We start from the raw sequence: 22,310 nt of genomic DNA, 5'->3' as shown, positions 1-22,310 counted from the left end.
TTTTTGGGCATATTAGGTTTGGGATTTTGATTAACGGATGAGTATGATTGTTTGGTATTTTCTAAATCAATTTCAGAGGTACTATTAAAAATGTTACCTGATGCAATGTTTGACTTTTTTTTTTGAGTTTGAGGTATGTTTTTGTTGATGAGGCTGTTTTCTTAGTTGTTCTAGATTTTTAAAGACCGTACATCCACGATAGTTTGCTGTGTGGTTGTTTCCGTAATGACCGCATTTGGCTGGAAGTTCGACATTTTTCGTAAAGAGGTGGAACTGTGATATTTAAATATTTTCCACATTTGACACAGCATGGTCTGCTATGGTAATAAGACCATGTGTGTTCATAATCCTAAACCGTTTATACATTGAGGAATTTTTTTTATTGATTTTCGGTTCTTAAACTCTAATCTTGGTATAACATGACGATTTTAGCGATAAGATTTCTTTATTATTTTTATTAAGTTCTATGCCAATAAAACATAGAACCATAGTGGGATCTTTGTTTTAGTTAGCCTGTGTAGAGCGTGATAGTTCTAGTTAAAAATCTTTTATGTTCTAATTTGTCTTTTATATATTCGATTATTGATGTACTTGAATGTAGATTCCTAATTATCATCCGATATGGTTTTGAGTTGGTAGGTGAAGAATTCAGATTTTTTTTCTTTTAAATAATTGATTAATTTATTACAGATCTGACGAGTAAGTTCTTTTTTTAATGTATTTTGCTGTACTTTTGTACGAAAATTCAGTATCAGGTTTAATAATTGATTTTATTCCTCAGTAAGTAATAAGAAATCTTTAATTATGGTCTTGATAAAAATTGGTGTTGGCGTTTGCGGCTTTTCATTTGCTTCGTCTGTAGTGTATGTTTCCATTTCGATATCGTTGTCATTTGTTACTAATTGAATGAAACAATTTTCAGTTACAAACTGAGAACTGTTATTTTTTGTTGATTTAGTTTTTGATGAAATGTTTGGCAGGTAAAGTTTACGCGCTTTTTTCATTTAGGAGATTTTATTTCAGTCCATTCATTATAAAATATCAACAATATATACTTATAAGTTATAACAATTAGTATTAAATATTGCATAATATATTTGTTTCTGTATTATTATTATTTATTAGGTTAGTAAAAACAAAGTACCTATACTTATATGACAAATATAATTAATAGCTAACAAAAAATCACAAACAATTTACAAATTTAAATGTCGAGAATATTCGAAACCACTGTAGACAATACCACGTAATAACTGGATTTAAAGCTGTTACAGAGACTCAGAAACCGTCTCAGGACTCCGAATCAGATGACCAAATTATACGTCTGTAGGACGCGTCTGAATGGTTTTGGTCTCGTGGATCTTCAGAGACCGTAAAATATATGTCCTACATATACTGATAGATAAAACGGAATATCACAAAAATCTAAGCAGACGCAATGCGTAAATTACCAACACTGTGGTATGTTGGTGTAGTTAATAACCGCGGTTGACCTCTTACGCCTTAGCGCCACCGACGATAATATTAAAAATAATTAACAATGTTTACTCATAAAACATTTGTGTCTAACCAAACTTGTTGAAGCGGAAATTTACTTACCGCAGAGGTTAGCAAAACACATTAAACTAGCTTATGGAACAATTTAGATACCTAACTCGTACACTAGTTGTATTATTTCATCATTTCAAATGGTTTGAATTTTAGTATAAATACTTGTCTACAGTGGTGAGTATTCATCAGTTCACATCGATCGTTCTAAGTATTATCAACTTACTATTATTGTACACTATTCATCGTGTATCGTTCGGGAATCAACTATAAAAGTATTGTAATCATCGTAAAAACAAGATGGTGAAGATTATGTTACAAGTAAGTGTACTACCTACAATATTTATATTGAATATACCTATTATAGTATTATAGTAACTATATTATTATGTATTTTGGTCTCTGGATAGACAATAGTTCTTGTTTATGTTGTACGGTTAACTATTGGTTTATTAATTTACGCATTTAAATGTATACCTATTAGTTTAATATTTTTTTATTTATATAAAACATTTTTAGTAAAAGTATACTCGTATATTTTTAAATTTATATTGCATTTATATGTATTAAATTACTTATAAATAGTCGATATACTTATAATAAATAATACAAAATTAAATAGATATTGATAAACCAAATTGTATTATTATTAAACACTAACAAATGTCTGATATTTATATTGTATATTTTTTAAATTAAATGTATTTAAATTGCAGATCGCTGTACTCGTATTGACCACTTTAGTAGCCATTACTTTTGCTGAACATGACGCTACATCTTACGCCTTTTACCATCCGAAATTCGAAAACACTCATCACGACGGACACGACCATTACGTAAGAGCATTATACTGTTAATATATCCTTAATATTATCGGTGGTCAGTTTAAAAACAGCTATTATGTATAAGTATATGTAAAATATTAATTTAAATATGCTCGTAACTTGCTTAAAATTACTATATTTAAAAAAAACCAACAATTGAAGATAATATTATTACTTTTAAATTTTATAATAGTTAAACTTATTATGTAATTTATTGTTTAACTTACTAATAACACAACATTGATTCTTTTGACCACAAATTTTACATATTATACATCTGCGTTTGTAAGACGAATACACCAAACTCGGGAATCCCGTCCTCTTAATCTTAAATTGCCGTCATCGCGATCTATAATATGATATCGATTTTCAACGAAAAAAAAATTATACGAACTTTGTATGCACTTGCAGGCACCGCCTCATTACTCATACAAGTACGGTGTCAAAGACCCGCACACCGGCGACCACAAACACCAGTCGGAGCACCGCGAAGGTGACGTGGTGCACGGTGAATACAGCGTGGTGGAACCAGACGGTCGAGTCCGCAAGGTGACTTACACAGCAGACAAGCATAACGGATTCAACGCGCACGTCCACCATGTCCACCACGCCCACCACCCGCAACACTACGGACACCACGAAGAGGAATGATTTTATTCGAACGATAAGACATAAAAATATCTAAAGCTAGACATTGCGAGATTAATCATAATATAATAATAATAATATGGTATATGCATTGTAATCGTATATTGCTGCAATTGTTTATATATTATTGATTTTTATTTTGTTTTGTGTCAACGATTTGTTTATATCATTAAAGATTATTTTTGTTACTGAATGAGTGGTGTTACGTAATTTAAATTTTAAGATATGTTATGTTTTTTCCGGAGTAGACAATACTAAACGGTTTAAATCACCGTACATACGAATCCAATAATATATACCTATTGGCAAGTGCTAAGTAGGTACTAAATTACTGCTGCAGTAAGTAAAGAGTAAAATATAATAATCCAATTTTACAAACTGATTTATTACAATACACAATCACTATATATGTATTACATTATATAATGTTTACCTGGCCGAATTGTACAATATTCCATTTCTGAGCTTATAAATGTATTTTATGTACGTATTTAAATAGCTACCTAGTCTTCTTTAATTCTTTTATACGTAGACGATTATATATTGCCTATATAACTTTGAAATTACGGGTACTCGAAAAATTTATAAGAACTCCTAGAATGTAAAATTTACGTACGAAAATTCAGTTAATTGATCACAATGGGTGTAAGCCATCACAATGCGTTCTTGCCCGCATTAAATATGTTTGAAATATTTAAGTAAATCCTAAAACGAATACATAAGGTACGATATATATCTGATTGTACACCATTAATTTTGAAACCCTCGATATGAAAATAAATTATAATTAGACAACAGCCAATGGTTTGGTTTAAATTAGCTATGTGCCTATCTTTATTGCTGTTAAAAGCAGAGTGAGTGTAATTTTTTTTTAGTTTCAATCACCATGTCGCAAACAAGTGTTGCGTTACGTATAATTACCTAGGTATTTATAAATAATTAAAAATAATTAAATATTGCAATATTATTATAATGACTAACAATTTAAAATGAAGCTCGAGTTTCATAATAATATTTAAACTTTTGTAGAACATTTTTAATAATATTTATTATATAATATTATTTATAATAATGTTTTCATTTCTATTCAATTTAATATAAGAATGATGCCGTAAAATTAAAAGAAATTATACTTGCCTTAGGTATACAATAAAAGCTCATCAAAGGGTTATCGCGTTATCCGGCACTATGGTTGTATATGTAATATTCTTAGTACCTATACTTAAAGAACAATTTATTAGAATATTGTCTTAAGTTATACAAATAATATAGTATTTATATGTATTAAGTAATATTTATCAATAAAATAGTATATAGTTCGATAGTTCCAATGTACTCAATTGTATACATAACAGTCATAACATCGACTGCCTACACTTACTATAGTCGCATCTACTCGTTTATAATACCTAAGTTATTATTTATTACTATTAGTTATTATGTTGCGTGTATCAAGGTAAATATAGTCTTACATTTATCAGTTATCTTTACGATACCGAGTACTTGACAGTCATCGTTAACACTTTTAGGCCCCAAGGTATATGATTTATTATATAAATTTGTAATAAATAATAATAATAATAATTTATTTAGCGAGACAATACAATTTTACAATATAAATAAAAATATACAAAGTATATGTTGGCTACTCCCTTTTAAGAATAAAGCTTGTTTTGGAGGGTTATATACGTTTGAATTCAGTACAAAATTAAGAGTAAGATTAAGTAAACAATTTAATTACAACACTAATAAACATACATAGATAATTAAACAAAGAATAAAATAATACATTTCAAACGGTCTTATAAAAGATTTATAGTCGAAAAGTCTAGTTTTATGATTGGTAAATCAAAATAATCAAATAAATAAACACTTAAATAGTTAAATAAAAATAGAACATAAAAACAATTTTTTTATTATTTATATTGGTTATGTCCTAGGATGTTCTACAACTATAACTAGATCTGAGACGACAACCTGCACCGACCATTACGAGTGACAAGTGTAATTCATATTAATTATAGTATTGTAATCCAATACAATCTGATATTATACACTTAATTTTCCATTTTCCATCTTTTTTCTTATCCCCATTCCTCACTTTACACACAACACCTATTTTGACCTGGCTATAACAAACAATGATCGCAGTTCACGTCTACATCTATCGCACTTTTGAATGAAATATGATTCAAAGATATTTGTTGCCGATCGAGACATAATACCAAATTATGCACATGCATAATTATTATAATAAATTAACGTATTTTCGTTAATTTACTGTTTTTAAATATAACGTCTATTTTAATTATTCTCGTCATGATTGCGGCTCTATAGTAAATTAAAAATTGTTAAATATTTTGTAATTCTTAAAAGCTTATTAAAATAAAGTTTTTTATAAATTATAATTTTTATTTTTTTTATCCCTACAAATTTCTAATTTTTATAAAATAGTCGCGGGTCGGTTGGAATACTTCCGCGGGTTGGTCATGCCTGGACTAGTGACTTTAATACCCAATAATAGACTAGTGATTTTAATATTCAATAATAGGTATCAGTTATTTATTTTTGTTTATATTTATAGTTATATCTCGTATATGATCGTATGAATGTATGATTATAAAAATTACCAATGGCATGGCCACAGGTCCATTTTCGTTTGATAGGTAAATTTGCAAGAAGCGATGACAGTAGTGGTGTAGATAATATAATGATCGATTGATACCTTATACGACTTTATATGTTCAGCAACGATTTACATAAATTAGGACGGTTTTTAATGGTACAACTCTAGCTCCTGTTATTATACGTTAGTGGCTACTCCACTATTTTTTTTTTACTTAATTTCGCGCCACTACCGTCGCTCTGGATATTATTGTATATTAACAATATATACGAATTAATATCCCGCCTTAATAATGACAATAATAATATAGCTATATATGTATATATTGTAATTTATTGGTCATATATATCGGTAAAAACACTATGGACTATACATTTGTGGAGTAAGTGAAAACAGCAAGTATACCTATACTATATATATACATATCATGATTAGCAAATTTTAATTATATTTTCATAATAAAAAATAATACTTACGATTTTGTTACTAGGATATAGGTTCTAAACTTTCAAACTTATCTCCTATCCAAGCTATTATCGCACAAAGTGCGATTTCGTCTATCATATACTTTACAGGGTGATTATTTAATCAAACAACACGTCTTATTATTTCAAAATATATTAATGTTTTTGAAAATAGTATTTTTTACATACTTTCTAGTCGAGATTAAATAACATTTAAAAAAATTTAATTTTATATATTTTATCGTTATTATAGTTTTTACTTTTTTAAATAACAGTGTACATTTTTAATTTCATATTATGAAGCAGAATATTTTTGGAAGTATTTTGATTTATAAAAATACCTAACTTTCAGACGAGTATCTTATGAGTTAGAACTTTATAAGAATTTTAAGTTTAGGTGAGCGGAGTGGAGAAATACAGGTTTCCTACAAAATATTGGTCTACTACTCCGCTTACCTAAACTTTAAATACTTATAAATTATAACTCATAACCTACTTATCCAAAATTCGATTGCGAATTTAAAATTATTTTAATTACACATTTTAAAAATTAAAATAAATAATTAAAAATGTATTATAATTTATAACAATAATTATATTATAATCTATCATAATAATATTATTATCAATAGTATTACGTTTAGTTTTAAACTAGGTATAATTTATCCAATTTTTCTGGAAAATAATTTGATCTTCATTACCCAATCATTTAACCATAATGGAGTATATTTTAAAGAAAATGGTTATTGTAAACTCCAATTGTAAGACTTTTTACCCCCTTTAAGTATAGCATTCCAAACTTAACCTAAACTATAAATTACTAGTTCTTACTATATAAAATCCTTCTAAAGCCATAATATTCTTATTATGCTTAATTTATATATGACGTCAAAAATATTACTGCTAAGTACTCGGTAATCACTTTAATCTTTTATTCCAAGTCTACAATTTGAATAACTAACTAACATATGCATACACTAAATAATACATTTTAAAGATTGTATTTTTCTAATAAATGTTAAAAAAAAAGTTAAAATAATTTACTTTACCTTATATTTAGTCATTCTATTGAAATTATTGATTCTCTGTTACAATAAATCTGAAATTTTAAATTTGAATTAAGTTCAAGTTTTCATAATAGTTCATCAAAACTTCTATTCTGGATCAGATCACTGAAGTTAGGCTCTAAAAGAATATAATGAATACATGGAAATATGGAATAATCAAATAGATAACAAACGTCAAACAATCATGTATTATTAAAAACACTATACATGTAATTGTTTTATAAAAATAAGAATTTCACTTTTAATGGTTTAGTACAAATCTATAATATAAATCATGATTTATAATATTATCGACATTTTTTTTTATTCTATGATTTTTAATAAATAATTGTTTTATCTAAATAATATATTATTATATCTGATATTTATAATTGTTTTATCATATTATGAAAATGGAAAATCTAAAACTGACAAGCATTAGGTACGGGAGTACGACACATGTTATAAGTTAAACTAAAAATACAATATTGTTATTGATTAATATATGATTACTAAATTTTATTTTATTATCTTTTAATATTGTTAATATTTCAAATATTGTTATCAACAATCATTATCACATTTTCTTTTCTTTTTTGCTTCTGTAATTTTTTCCTATCTAATTTGTTTACATTATTATATGTTAATATTGCATAATATGTAAACACAATCGTTTTTACCACTCATACGCAAATGTTAAATACTCAATAAGTAACCACTAACGGCCTTACTAAAATGTGTTCCTAATTATAATCCATTTTTTGTTTGAGTTAACTGATGAACCGTAAATGCACCCACCGCAGAACCAATACAAAATTACGGCCCTATAAAACATGAATCGGGTAATCAGATATTTCGACATATTTAACTCTTGGGTGGTGTTGGCCGTTGCATACTTGCATAAAATCATAAACTATAAATACTAATTATTTCAGCGAAGTAGTATCAGTTGTTTTTGTGTGTTTGATGAATAAACAACAATAGTTATTTCAATCAATATCTCTCAATCAGTTTGGTATAAGAACATTACGAACTCATTATCGATGGCTTATATGTTACAGGTAAGTAAATAAAATATTTATTATAAATGCACATGATATAATAACGATTATGTTAATATAGTTGACATTTTCAACATCACAGTGATATTATTATTTCTATCGATGTATTCATTTTTAACAACAGTTTCATAGTTGTTATTGATTCTAATTTAGTATCAAATTATACGAACATATTTAGGACCTATTAAAAAGTAAAACATTTTTGTTGTTGCTGTTTTCATAAACATTTGGCAAAAGAATAGAATATTTTTCAAAACTGAGAATAATTTTGTAATTAATGTATTCGTGTGTAACGTATCACGTGAACATTTTTACTAAGATATTTAAGTCAAAATCTCATCAACATAATTTTAATCAATATAATCAATCTCATACGATGTCTTATTATTGTTTAACGCGCGCTCGTGTGAATTCGGTTGACTGTGCATAAGGAGTAAAATATATTTTCCATTGAAATTTCTCCAAGTTTTAGCATCGATTAGGTAGTTACGCAAAATATCGTCTCATATTATAATATATCATTACGGACGGTAATAAAAACAAACGATATGTACGAGAAATGCACGATACACGTCATCTCCTCCGCGAAAGCGTGCGAATTTCAATCGCAAAATGTCTGATTTGCCTGCAATTTTCTAGGTTGCTGTGATCGCCCTGAGCGCGCTGATGACATTGACGGCGGCCGTACACCACGATGCCACATCGTACGCTTATTACCACCCGATATTCCATCACACCGAACACCACGGACACGACTATTACGTACGTATAACATCGTGTGCATACAATTAACGAGGGTTATTGTTTGTGTACTCAAACGGTGATATTATTATAGCAGTTACATAGTAATCTGATAGCATTTAAAATAATAATATTATCGGAAAAGTATACATAATATATTATTATCTCTAGGTTTTAATTCGACCGATGATCGATTTATAACATGACACTTATTACTTATTCACGTCATTATTTATACTTTAAGTCTTACCGGGTCAATATTCTCTGGTACCTCAGGGCTCAGACTCTGGTCCAAAGTAAAACACTAAATCGTAGAGAATCTGCAGGGTACATTTTAAACAGGAATTCATTGCATTATAAACACAAAAGTTTTCGACGTTAGTAGGATCGTAATAGGATGGTATAAGAATAGACAACGGTATAAAACATTAAAATCTCTCAAAAATAATTTTGTCCATAAATCAAACCTTTTGCTGTGGTGTGTACTAAGAATTTTCTAGACAAGTTAGTCGCTGAAAGCCGCTCACTGTTTAAGGGGGTACTTCGGTCGACTACAACTATACAAAGTTTTTTCGTCACACCACTTCGACAGCTCGCTCGCTTATATAGAAAAATATGTGTATTTCTAATCGGATATTCGTCGTTTCTGTAGTCTCCGCCCAAGTACACGTTCAAGTACGGCGTCAAAGACCCACACACGAAGGACGACAAACACCAGTGGGAGGAACGGGACGGGGACGTAGTGCACGGCGGCTATAGCCTGGTCGAGCCCGACGGTCGTATCCGAAAAGTGACGTATACGGCTGACAAGCACAACGGGTTCAACGCGCACGTCCACTACGAAAACCACGCTCATCACCCCCAAGTCCATCACCACCATGGTCATCACCATCACCGCCATCACCGCCGCGGTGGACGTCAACAGTTTTGAGCGATCTGCGTGCAAGATTGCGTAACGGGACTCACCTTTCATCTAAGCCCTAATCGAAATTTGTTGTTATCGTTAACTAGTATTTTATAATATTAAAATGAAATTGTTACTGTTATAAAATTGTTTTCAATTAGTTTTCTACTCCGAAATCGCAAACATGGTATTATATTCCTTGTGTTAAATCTTCAAAAATAATAAATTAGTATTCAGACTTTAGAGCCTGCTGATGTGCGAAAAGGGCTACTACGTATTAATAGTGCAAAACATGAAACTCTCGTATTTTACATTATATGAATCATACTTATCTCAAACACATACATGCTTATCAACGTTTTCCAAGTAACGCATTTATTTTATCGCGCAGAAGTGCTCCACTATAGGTTGCTATAGGCGCTATTATATTTATAATGATATGTGTATAAGATGTCAAGATCCCTTACTTGATTTCAATGCACTTCCGGTTCTTATAATAGGTATAGTTTCTTCCAAACATTCAGTTATTCAAATTTATAATTTCTTTCCACGACAAATAAGTAGGCACACCACGCGTTCTATATTTATTATTTTCTCGTTTTATAATATATTATGTGTATACCTACTCGTATAATATTACTATACCTATCCTTGATGTAAACGCGTGGGCTCGATTTTACGACGTAGTAATTTATGTAAGCGGACAAAATATTATGTGCAGTATGGAAAAAACAATTTTTATATTTTATCAAGAAATAATATATTATATTAATATTTTCTTCTCAAAAATAATAAGTACCATCTATGTATTATAAGATATAGGTAAAGTCATATTTTTTAGTTTTATTTTCAAAAAAAAATTTAAACTGAAATACCAGTCGTATATTATATCATTATCTACAGTTTATAATAATAAATAGTAAAATCTTAAATAACTGTAATTCTATTTACACTTTTTCTATTGTTTTTAATTAAATATTTCATCATAAATTATTTTTGAAATCGGTTTTACTCTGTTAAGTTTCATTTAAAAACATAATAATAATTCACAAACACGATGGGTCTCCGTAATTTGTTAATGTTTGCTTTATGGGAAAACACTAGGATCCACTGAATACATGATTATAATACTTCATAAGGATAACATGATATATTATATTGTACGTCGTAAATCTTAGCGTTTTCAGCATTAATGCCTAGCACTTGTGTTAGTCATATGAATAGAATTTATCCTTACTCATTAAAATCACCCTTTACAGATCAACTCTTTGATTAACAACAAAACAAAATGTTGATAGGAGTGAACACGGTTTATGCGTGGTTCAATGATAAGATCTTAAAACTTCACATGATAATAATATATACCTAAACATTAATATGTATTATTTTCTTTTATTAGACGACTAAAAATATAAAATAGAGCTTATTCAGTAGGTAATAAAATATATTATATACGGTATCGTCGTACATACATAAATTAATGATGTTATTAATAAAAATGTGCTAACATAATAATATTTTCAGCCGTTTTAAAATTGTTAGTTTTTGTAATAATATTTTTTTTATATATATTCGAAGTAAACGTAAATATTCTATATATAACGAAACGCATAATATAATTTTATATAGTAACGGATTTAACGGTAGTTTAGTCGGTAAATGCTGACAGGGCCTGCTCTAAATTGTAGAAAAAAATATATTGCAAAATGGAATATAATTTACCATTGTTTTAATAATAAAATAATTTAAATATATAAATAAAAATTTCAAAAAATCAAAAGTAGAAAATGTTATAATTAAACAAAGTAAAAAATTCAAATGATTGAATAAATACTTTTTATGTAAATCTAAAGAATATATAGGTACGTTTTACCCACTATACCAATGACCATTGATCACAAATAATATTATTTATAATTTATTTTAATCGATGCTACTGCGTACTAATCTCTATGTACGAATGTAGGATTTTATATTTTTATTATAATCAATTTTGTTGCACGAGGTTCTCACTTTTCTTGTAAAATTATATAGTATAATGTAGGTATCTATTTATTACAACTTATTACTATTTGTACCTATTGATATACCATTTTAGGTTTTCCCACTCAATAAAAATAAAAATACACTAATACCAAGAACTTTGTTTTTGCGAAAACTAAAATAACCATCACCAGTAAATTTACTATAATATAGTCATTTGTAAGTTAGCGACTATCTGTTATTTTAATTATTTGACTCCAAATCAACGTCACGATAAGACTCACATGACGTATAAAAACAATCTTTTCATTACTTAATCAACGGCACTGACGCACTGTGATATAAAATATTTATTGTTTATCATAGCATCCATACAGATAACATTACATTATAATATTATCATTGATTATGTTGTTAAGTATTATAATTATAAAGAATTTACTACTCAAATTATGATTTATCGGATACCGCTTTTACAATAAATTTAGCTTTCTGTGGAGTATGAAGCAACATAACTCCTTGATATGAACGATCTTATCAACGTTTCCAAGGCTAAAATTCGCAGAGGTTCTCAACCATAATTTTATAATTTTATTTTATATACCTACCTATTAATAATTTTTTTTATTTGTAAAAATTGTGTAATTTTTTTTATTTATTAAGATGATTCGTTACAATAAAATTAACATTGGTTGGTTATTAATTATTATTTATTGCGAGTGAAGCAAGTGATTTTGGTGTATATTACTGATACATTTTGTACGAGGCCTCTCTTGTGGATTTGCCGACTTTATCCGAATCCTTAATAAATACCCAATTGAGTTTATATAAGTTAATAGTATATGCTAAAGTCTAAAGAGTTGAAGTATCTGTATAGAGTCACATTTAGTGACCTTTAACTTGATTGTTCACTTTTTATATCGTTAAACATGTTAATTATTATTATATATATATTGTCATTTTTAAGTTTACTCCTAAAATTATATTAGCAAAAGATTTTATTAAAAAAAAAAAATAATTACATTTTACAAAATTTTGATATGATTTTTTCGTTAGTAATTTATATATATTTCATTAAAATGTGTTAGTTTCTTTTGAGAATACCTGAAGAATTGATAAAATCATTACTTTGAAGTTCAAATTTAATCTACCAACGAAATTCGATTTTCTGTCATGAACATGCACGGAGTTGAAAAATATACGTTATACAATGTACATAATGTAACATATAGACATAGTAAATTAGGTCGTCTATATGCTCTACTGCAGAGATTCCCAACCAGGGTGCCGCGAAATCTTTTTAGGGTGCCGCGAAATTATTTGAAATATTTTTTTAGAAAAAACAATTTCATTAAAAATATAGCACTGTGAGTAATAAAACGGACTATAATAATATAAAACCTATCGTGTTTCATATATTTTGTAGAAATATTACGATGTTCAATCTATTTTAATGTTCATATACCAGTTTGATTGCTATAGCTTCGATATCTTGTGCTTTTATCTTATCTTAATTTTTGTAAAACATGTCTCCGAGTATTTATTTACATATTTCCGAGTGTGATTGGATAAATGATCCATTTGATAAAAATATATGTTTAACTGAATTTAGCTTTGAAGAAGAAGAAGAGCTCGCTGAAATACGAAACAATCGAACTCTTTTAAAAAATTCACGCTGAAATTGGCAAAAAAGCTCTAAAAATATTACTGCAGTTTTGTACATCATATTTATGTGAACAAGGATTTTCCACTCTTGTTAACATAAAATCAAATAAACGAATGAAAATGGAGTTCATTGAAGAAGAAATGAGAGTATGTCTTTCAACTATTCGACCACAAATAAAAGATTTATGTAAAAAAAAACAAGCCCAAGTGTCACATTATTTCTAATAATATATAAATAAATAAGTTCCCTAATTTTAAATTAATATTGTAAATTAAATAATAAATAAAGATAAATAATAATTAAAAATAAAAATAAATACAATGTAATAATTTATTTATTAAATGTAATATGTATATAGTATGCACCTACACCTTACTACTTTTGATTATACTTATGCATTAATAAATAGAACCGAAGTAGTCTATAGAATATTAGAATATAGGCCATAGAGCATAGGGTGCCTCCGGATTTTTAGAAAATGTCCAAGGGTGCCGCGAGTCAAAAAAGGTTGGGAACCTCTGCTCTACTGACTTAAAATGTCCCATGCAGACCCTCACACGCATGTATTGGTTCACAAATCATTACATTGAAAATATAATATGACATAATCACAACAAAATAATTTATGTAAACTGGAGTACCCACGAAATTCGTCAATTATTATTATTCCACATAACAGAAGATAAATTGTATGACATTTTAGTGTGATATTTCATTAATTGCTATAATACATGTTTATAGTATCGCATTATTATTTTTATTTTCTAGTTTCATATGCATGAAGTTAAAATATTCGAAATTATAAAATTAAGCTCTCATGTTGCATCAGTTACATGTTTCATAAAATTTCAATTAGTAAATAAATACATATAGAAAATAAGTAAATAACCAGTTATGATTTTATAAACTATTGTTTTTTCTTTACTTTCTTTAATGTATTTATATTTTTATTTTATACTTTTTTGTTTAGAAATAATTTGTTCAACAATATTTGGACTTTTTAAATTTCAACAATAGTACGTATACTATATACTATATATTGCTATCTTATCAATTATTATGATTGTAATAATATCGAACATTTTAGAAGGTAAATATTGTTTTCACTTTAAGAGACGCTATATAGATAGGAAAATTGTATGTAAGTCCAACAATTCGTGACGAATTCAAGGTTAGAGATAGTGCAATTTATCGACAACACATATCTATCCGTCTAAAGAAGTGTGCTACTGATGAAATGGGTATCATATTATATACGAACATAAAATCAAATTTTCAAAACGGTATAGGCACCTACCTACATGTTTTATTTTAATTGTACTTTATATAAGTAGAATTATTATACATCGAGCTTGATAAATCAAATTCTCATAATTAAAAAAAAATTAACCCTAGTTAAATTTTCTTTACACTTTAATATAAATATTATATAATATTTGTTCCGAGATTTAAACTACTGAGATTTTATGTAATTATTGTTGATTAGTATTTAGTTTTAGTATCTACTAATATTAAAATGTAGTAACACGCATACAGTTCTATTTTTTTTTTTTATTATAAATTAAATTAAATTATAAATATTATCATCACAATGCTATTATTTCTATTGATTACCTATTTAAACAGAACAAATTGAAATCATAATAAAAGTGTTTCAACATTTGGGATAATACTAATATGTAATTATTGATAATTTTCGCATGCAACCGTTAGTTTTACAATCCACACGTGGTCAAAAATATGTTACAACAATATTATTTAGAACATACATTTTGAAAATCCGCTCCTTCCATATAAAACCCATACAAATATTATACAACTACCTAATTAGCAAGAAATTCATATGAATTTTACAAGACCCATCCCAAAATTTTCACGGCAATCCTTCCTTTGCGAATTAACTCTTTGTTGACCAGACTTAGAATAAACATAATACATAATAATAATAATAATAATAATACACGAGGTAGCAAACTAGCGACACGTCTCACTAGCTTCATAAAATAAATATAATGTTTATTATTCAAATTAAATTTTTAGTGAATATTAATACATTTCTCGCCAATGTAGGTAATTACACTAATAAGTCGTACACTCAATAATAAATAATAATTAATCATTATAATTATTAAATATATAAGCGGAGGTAGCCTTCATATTCAGGAGGTAAATCTTTCTGAAAATCATAACCCCTTCCCCTCCCAAAAAAAAAATATTGTTATAATATACTATACTATGTATTGCATTTAATAAAATGTTTCAAAATAAAATTATTAAAAACATAACAAATTTTCAGGTTATCAGTATTATATATTATAGTTATTATACACAATGACTCGCTCCGCTAAGAATCTAAAAGCATAATATTTAAAGAACTTTTTTGTTTAAGGGGTGCCACCGCATACCCTGCACACTCCTTGGTTCCGCCTATGATTATATACTCAAAACTCAAACCAATGTGTTTTCTTTAATCTATTAATTTTTAAATTTTAATCGTCTGGATGATTGATGGTAGGTATCTAATAAATAATAATCATCGATCAATTCACACTTGATTCTCAAGTACAATTGAGCTACACTTTTGCTACACGTATTCATTTGTTACCTATTGAAGTTTGAAATAATTTATGATCAACCCAAGTTTTTTTACTCGTAAACGATCAACGATGACAATACAACTTCTTCATAAAATGTACTACGCATGATGATATAGGCTATAAACCTATCCTCGATTGTATGTCCTGGAAATTATTCTTTTTCACACTACTGTACATATATACATTAGGCATATTCATACATCGTATTTATTAGGTACATATTACACTTATTACTCGATGTTATGCACACCTACTGAACGGTCATGATTTTGCAACGTTTTTCACTTTCACTTATGGACGTTAACTGGCGTTTTTGTTTGTGTTTCGTTTAACGTCCGTGGCGGCCAATGACCATTGTGCATCATTCTGTTTTGTGATTTTTTTTTTAAATTTGTTAAACGTAGGTACCTATATATATACCGGGTGATACATATATAACGTACGATACTCATTATTTCAATAATCATAAACACTGTTAAAAATATTTTTACATAGATAATCTAAATTTATAAAAGGACAACATTTTTCTATAAAATTATATTTTTTAATAATTCTTATCGTTATTATTTTTAAATTTTTACTATTTTTATGACAACATGGATTTTTAATTCCTTATTTTAAAGCAAAATATTTTTTAAAGTACTCTGATGTATGAAAATGAAATTTTAAATTAGTTATATACGAAGATAAATATTTAAAGATTTGATATAGGTGGTGCGTGGTGTAAAACCACAAAATATTAGTCCACTACTCCTCTTATGTATGCTTTGAACACATTTTACAAATAATCTATCTAATTATCCAAAATAATAATACTCTGCTTCGGACAATAAATTTAAAAATGTATATTGTCATTCAGTGTGTAATAAAAACATAAACAATGATAACGATAAAAAAATTATAATTTTTATCCAAAAATGTTTTGTTATGGCCCTAAACTATGTATTAGAAATATTTTCAAAAACGTTAGTGTTTTCTGAAATAATAAGTGCCTTACGTGAAATAGATCACTCCGTATATATCATATATTATATGCATATAGTACACGGGATACTCACACGTAATGCCATTTTACTATTTAGGCGGCCGTCAGACAGAACGAAAAGTGAAGACATCGCTTCTGAGCATACTGAGGGTAGTGTACAGTAGTTTGTTGTTAAACCTGTATTTCTTTTATATAGTAATAATATTTTATTGTTTGTAATGTAGAAAATGAGTAATAGACAAACGTCTATATCATAGTATATCTATGACGTATTATATATACGTATTAGCATTGGTATTAGTAATACGTAAACAGGAAGTATCAAAACTTAAAAGCTCTAGAATAAAAATTAGGTACATCAAACATTGTATCTCCCAACAAGTTTAACAAATTATGAGTATTATTATCTCTGGAGTAGAAATAAAAATAAAATGTAATTACTAATTAGCTACCGACAATGCTCAATATAAATGACATAACGATGATAATAATTTAATCGAAGCACATTTAAATATACCAACGCATATCATGATAAACTCATATATTACAATACTACGAATATAGAAATAAGTTTTAGTTCACATACAAAGGTTTTTTAAATAGAACATTGTATTATTATTAAATACATTTACCGATTATTGAACAAGAAAAAATAAATTATTAATTTTTATGTAGTCATTGTTATTATTTCGAAATTCAATGTCAAGCGTGGACTCGTGAGTTCCTTCTTAGTTTTTTTCTGAACAACGCAATCAGTTTCATCAGAGTGCAACTATTCCTCACATACATTATATTACAGATACTATTATAATATAATATATTCAGTAGGTAAACACTAATATTTTATTTTAATTCAACATGTAAATTTAATATATGGGAACTTCATAATTTATTCAGTGAATACATTTATACAAATAATGTGTATGATAAACACTTGAACTATACGTTCAAATTTCAATGAATCAAATATTTAAATATTAGGACAAATATACATTTTTAAGACTGCGGATTTTATCCCGTTGAAGTTTTGAACTTTAATGCTTGATTAGTTTATTGAAAATATTGATAATATTAGTTTAATTGTTTAGATAATATTATAAAATAAAAATGCATGTTTTTTTTTCATATTCTGGTAGGTTATTGCAGTCACTATAGTAGTTAAACAAACAAGTTATTGAATAACGAAGAATAATTTTGTTCGACAACGGTGTATATTTTATTCACCAAGGTAACAGTAAAATATAAAAACCAGCATGAAGCTAAAGAATACAAAAAATTGAATTCAAAATTACTAAATACCAATAAATGTATAAGAGCAGAAACACAAAATTTTCACGTATAACGATCGACACACGAAAAAACTAAGAAAAGGTGAGTCATACTAAAAATCATCAATTATAATTATAGTTTGTCCCGGAAAAAATTAGGGCGCGTCCTTCGAAAATAGGCTTGTCCAGGAATAGAAACACCCAAAACACACCACTCGAAACATTTTTCTTAACAGACTATACCGACGGCGACTAGTCCCGTTGCCAATAAAACTACACGCCAATGAAATTATATTTTGCGCAACGCACATATTATTGTTACGACGAAATTAGTATATCGTTATTATTTACCTAAATATAAACACATAATATTATAATTGTACTATACTGTTACTGTACAGCCTGTACCGTGGTGTGGCTCTGCAACTTATACTACATGTCCTTCGTATGTATCATCCACGCAAAAAAAAATAGAGTAATTAATCGAAAATATGCACATTTTTCTGAATTAATTAGTCGGTTCTCGATAATGTACCTATTTTATTACGTGTGCGATGTTTTATGTGTTATACAATTATGTGGTCTGCGTGATCTTCTCTAGTAAGCAGTAGATAGAACAATTGCTTTTGGCCGCTTGAGGTCCTCCTCTGCCGTATTGGCAATCATCGCGCGCGCCGCAGCCATACAACTGCAATCGGGTCATCCGGGCGGGTGCGCGAGTTGTATGAAATAACGTTTAGCACGACTATAACAACACTATACACTACACGGTCTGTTGGCATAATATTACAATAACATATACTTCTGCCGAGAAAAAATAATCACTGTTTAACCGAAATTACGAATAATAGCCCATGTGATTATATTATACACAGGTTCGGGACATTACATGTAAGCTCGATAATTTGTTTATATAATAACACAGAATAATACTATGTCTAATATTATAATTTATAATTCGTTTTTCAAACCTACAAATATACAAAAACTTTTATGTCTTCTATAGACGTATAGAATTTTCATTAATATTTACAATAAAAAAAACCTATATTTATGAATTGGTCTCAAACATAATACACATGAGTGTAAAACCATAATATTCAGTAGATAGCTTATTATGTCTGGTGTAATTATTTGACTTTTTGAGTGTCGAAGAGTAGACAGGGAATTTATTCAGCTGTAAAAGTAGATGACCTATAAACTTTCTAAGCAAGATTATTTTATTCTATAAAATAAGTTCCAAAACTATCAAAATATGTTAGTGATTATAATAAAAAAAAATATTTTAAAATTGTGTAACTAATATGCATATACATTACCATTAATCTCATGTACTTAATGTGCCGTACGTCCGTACAAGTATAGATTGTATATAACAAATAAAGAAAAAAAAATTGTGTGTAGCACAATTAGTTAGGATGATTAGGTTAAATTGCTATGTGATCTCCGCAAGTTTGAAAGACCAATACAGTTTATTAACTTATAATATTAGTACGTAAAACACATTTATTGATTAAAATGTTTTAATATTATTGATAATAAAAAATTTAGTTCTTATATTTCTTACATAATTTAAATTAATTTTAACATTGGCTAAAAATTACAATGGTATATCTATCCTGTGAGGAATAATAAATATAAGTGCATAAAGATAAAGAATATTTTCATTATAAATGCATAATAAACAACACAATAATTAATTTAAATTTATGTATATTTTACATATGAATACAAAATTATTTATTATTTTATCAATATCGATAAAATTAATATAGAATAACTTTAAATTTTAAAATAACAAAATATTGTTACCTACCTACTATATTATAATAAATTGATAACGTAAAACTAAAAACTATGATCAAGCAAAAGTATAGTGTTTTATATAGTTCTGTGGGAATATATTATATTAAACTCAATTAAAGAGCATTAATAATATATAGGTACTTTCGCATTGGCTCAATTGGCTATTGCAGTAAAAATTTAATACATTTACGGTACCTATATTAAGTAATATAACGGTACAAGTGTTACTTAAATAACAGTTAATTATATTAAAGAAAATTAAAAAATATAAATAAAATTATAATAATTATTAAACCAAGATGAAAAAAATTTTACGAGCTTTCATTAACCAAAATGCACTAAAGTTAGCATAAATCCAATAAATATTATAAAATAATTCAACATCTATACTGTTTATAAATATAATATATGACCTTGGTAAATGTTAGTTCAACTTGTGGTCAATGTTTTCTAATATTACATTTTTAGTACCGTACCCTATGCCAACAAAATGTATAACACTATAACAGCTGAAAGACTTCGCAATCTGTTTTTATTCTGAATCTAGAATACATAACTCATTTTATAAGCAAGCCAGATGACTTAATACATGATTTAATAGGCGTTCTTATGATATGCTCAGCAAAGAACGTTTTGTTTAGTAAAATCTCTTCGGCATTAGTAATTTATGTAGTTGTGTATCGTATGTACTTATGGTTGTGATCTGTAGACGAAATTTGGTTTATTTAACTTGACAATACGTTTAAATGTAGCAAATAATAAGAATTCCGTGAACACTTCTATTTTATTTTTGTTAAAATTTAAATATTATTTCTAATCTATAGGTAGGTATACACATTTTGTATTTCATGCTCTTTATAGTTTATATCCATTATCCGCTAGGTACTTCAAACTTTCTGCAGGTCATACTTTTTTCTATGACACGGCTAGTACATGACAATAACGTCAATAACAAACATTGTTCTCTATTCAGTCGTTGGTGAATAATATTACAATAGTACTTATGCAGTTATGCACTTATTTATTGATTTCGTAAATGACGTAAACGCAGTTCATAATATAATAATATTGTGCGATCATGTTTCGTTTTAATAACACTTCCACGTGCAATTGCTAAAAACGATTCCATGCAGTACCCGTTGAAAATCGTGCGTGACATTGTGTACTATAACATTATGTACCATACTATACCATGTGTTAATATGTATGTATTTTTGATTACAGTGTCTATAACGACCCTGAATAAAGATTTAAAATAAAAAACAACCACTGTTTATCTATATTTAATAAAAAATTGATTTTTTTTCATTTAAAAAATAGTGCAATAATGAATAAATTATATCATACCTACAACAGTTATTCATCTATTTTAGTAAACACTAATATATTATACTTAATAAAGTTCCCGATCTTCTTGTAATATATTTAACCGACAATAAATAGTCGATTTTCATAAAATATATGAATATCTAGATAGTTAATAATATACCAAATACATAATAGCTTTTAGGTAAACAAAATTTTTTGTTTGAACGTATACTGAATTGTCTTAGCTAAACACTTATTAGTTATTGTTATTAAAAAATTACTTATTTTTAAAACGTATTAGTACTTACTACTTAGACACTTAGCATATGTGTAGTAGTTCCTACCTTACTACCTTAGAAATAATTAGCTACAGTAATAACTTTATTTTAGAAATAAATATACTAATTATTATATGATAGGATATAAAATAAGTTATCACCTAAATAAGTAAATAATAAAATTTAGAAATTTAAAAACTATTAAATAGATAGTACCTCAATATTAGCGTATGTAAATTCCAAAATTTAGTCGAGTATCTTTAAACGCATAATAAATGTGAAAGATAAATTAGTTACAAGTCAATCTTTGAGAAAAATTATCTTACAGAATAAACACTATAGGTTTTTTTTGTAAGCGATACAAATTATCATGCTACCTATAATAAAACACGAGTTCCATTAATAAGAATTTAAATAAAAGTCACAATACATTTAGTTAGAAAATAAAGCTATGATTTAAGTATATTTATATTTAACTAGTGTTATTTAATACACTACATATTCATGTAGGTATAATATTTAAAAAGAAAATAACTTATTATAAATATTAATAATAT

At 27.4% G+C, this 22,310-nt stretch overlaps 1 pseudogene; it reads left to right on the top strand.

Annotated features, from left to right (window-relative positions):
- Positions 1-1,715: 1,715 nt before the first annotated feature.
- LOC132928717 (histidine-rich glycoprotein-like) lies at positions 1,716-10,009 on the top strand (annotated as a pseudogene).
- Positions 10,010-22,310: the final 12,301 nt, after the last annotated feature.

Source organism: Rhopalosiphum padi, chromosome 4, assembly GCF_020882245.1.
Source record: "Rhopalosiphum padi isolate XX-2018 chromosome 4, ASM2088224v1, whole genome shotgun sequence".
NCBI lineage: Eukaryota > Metazoa > Arthropoda > Insecta > Hemiptera > Aphididae > Rhopalosiphum > Rhopalosiphum padi.
This window is presented reverse-complemented; position numbering and strand designations above follow the sequence as displayed.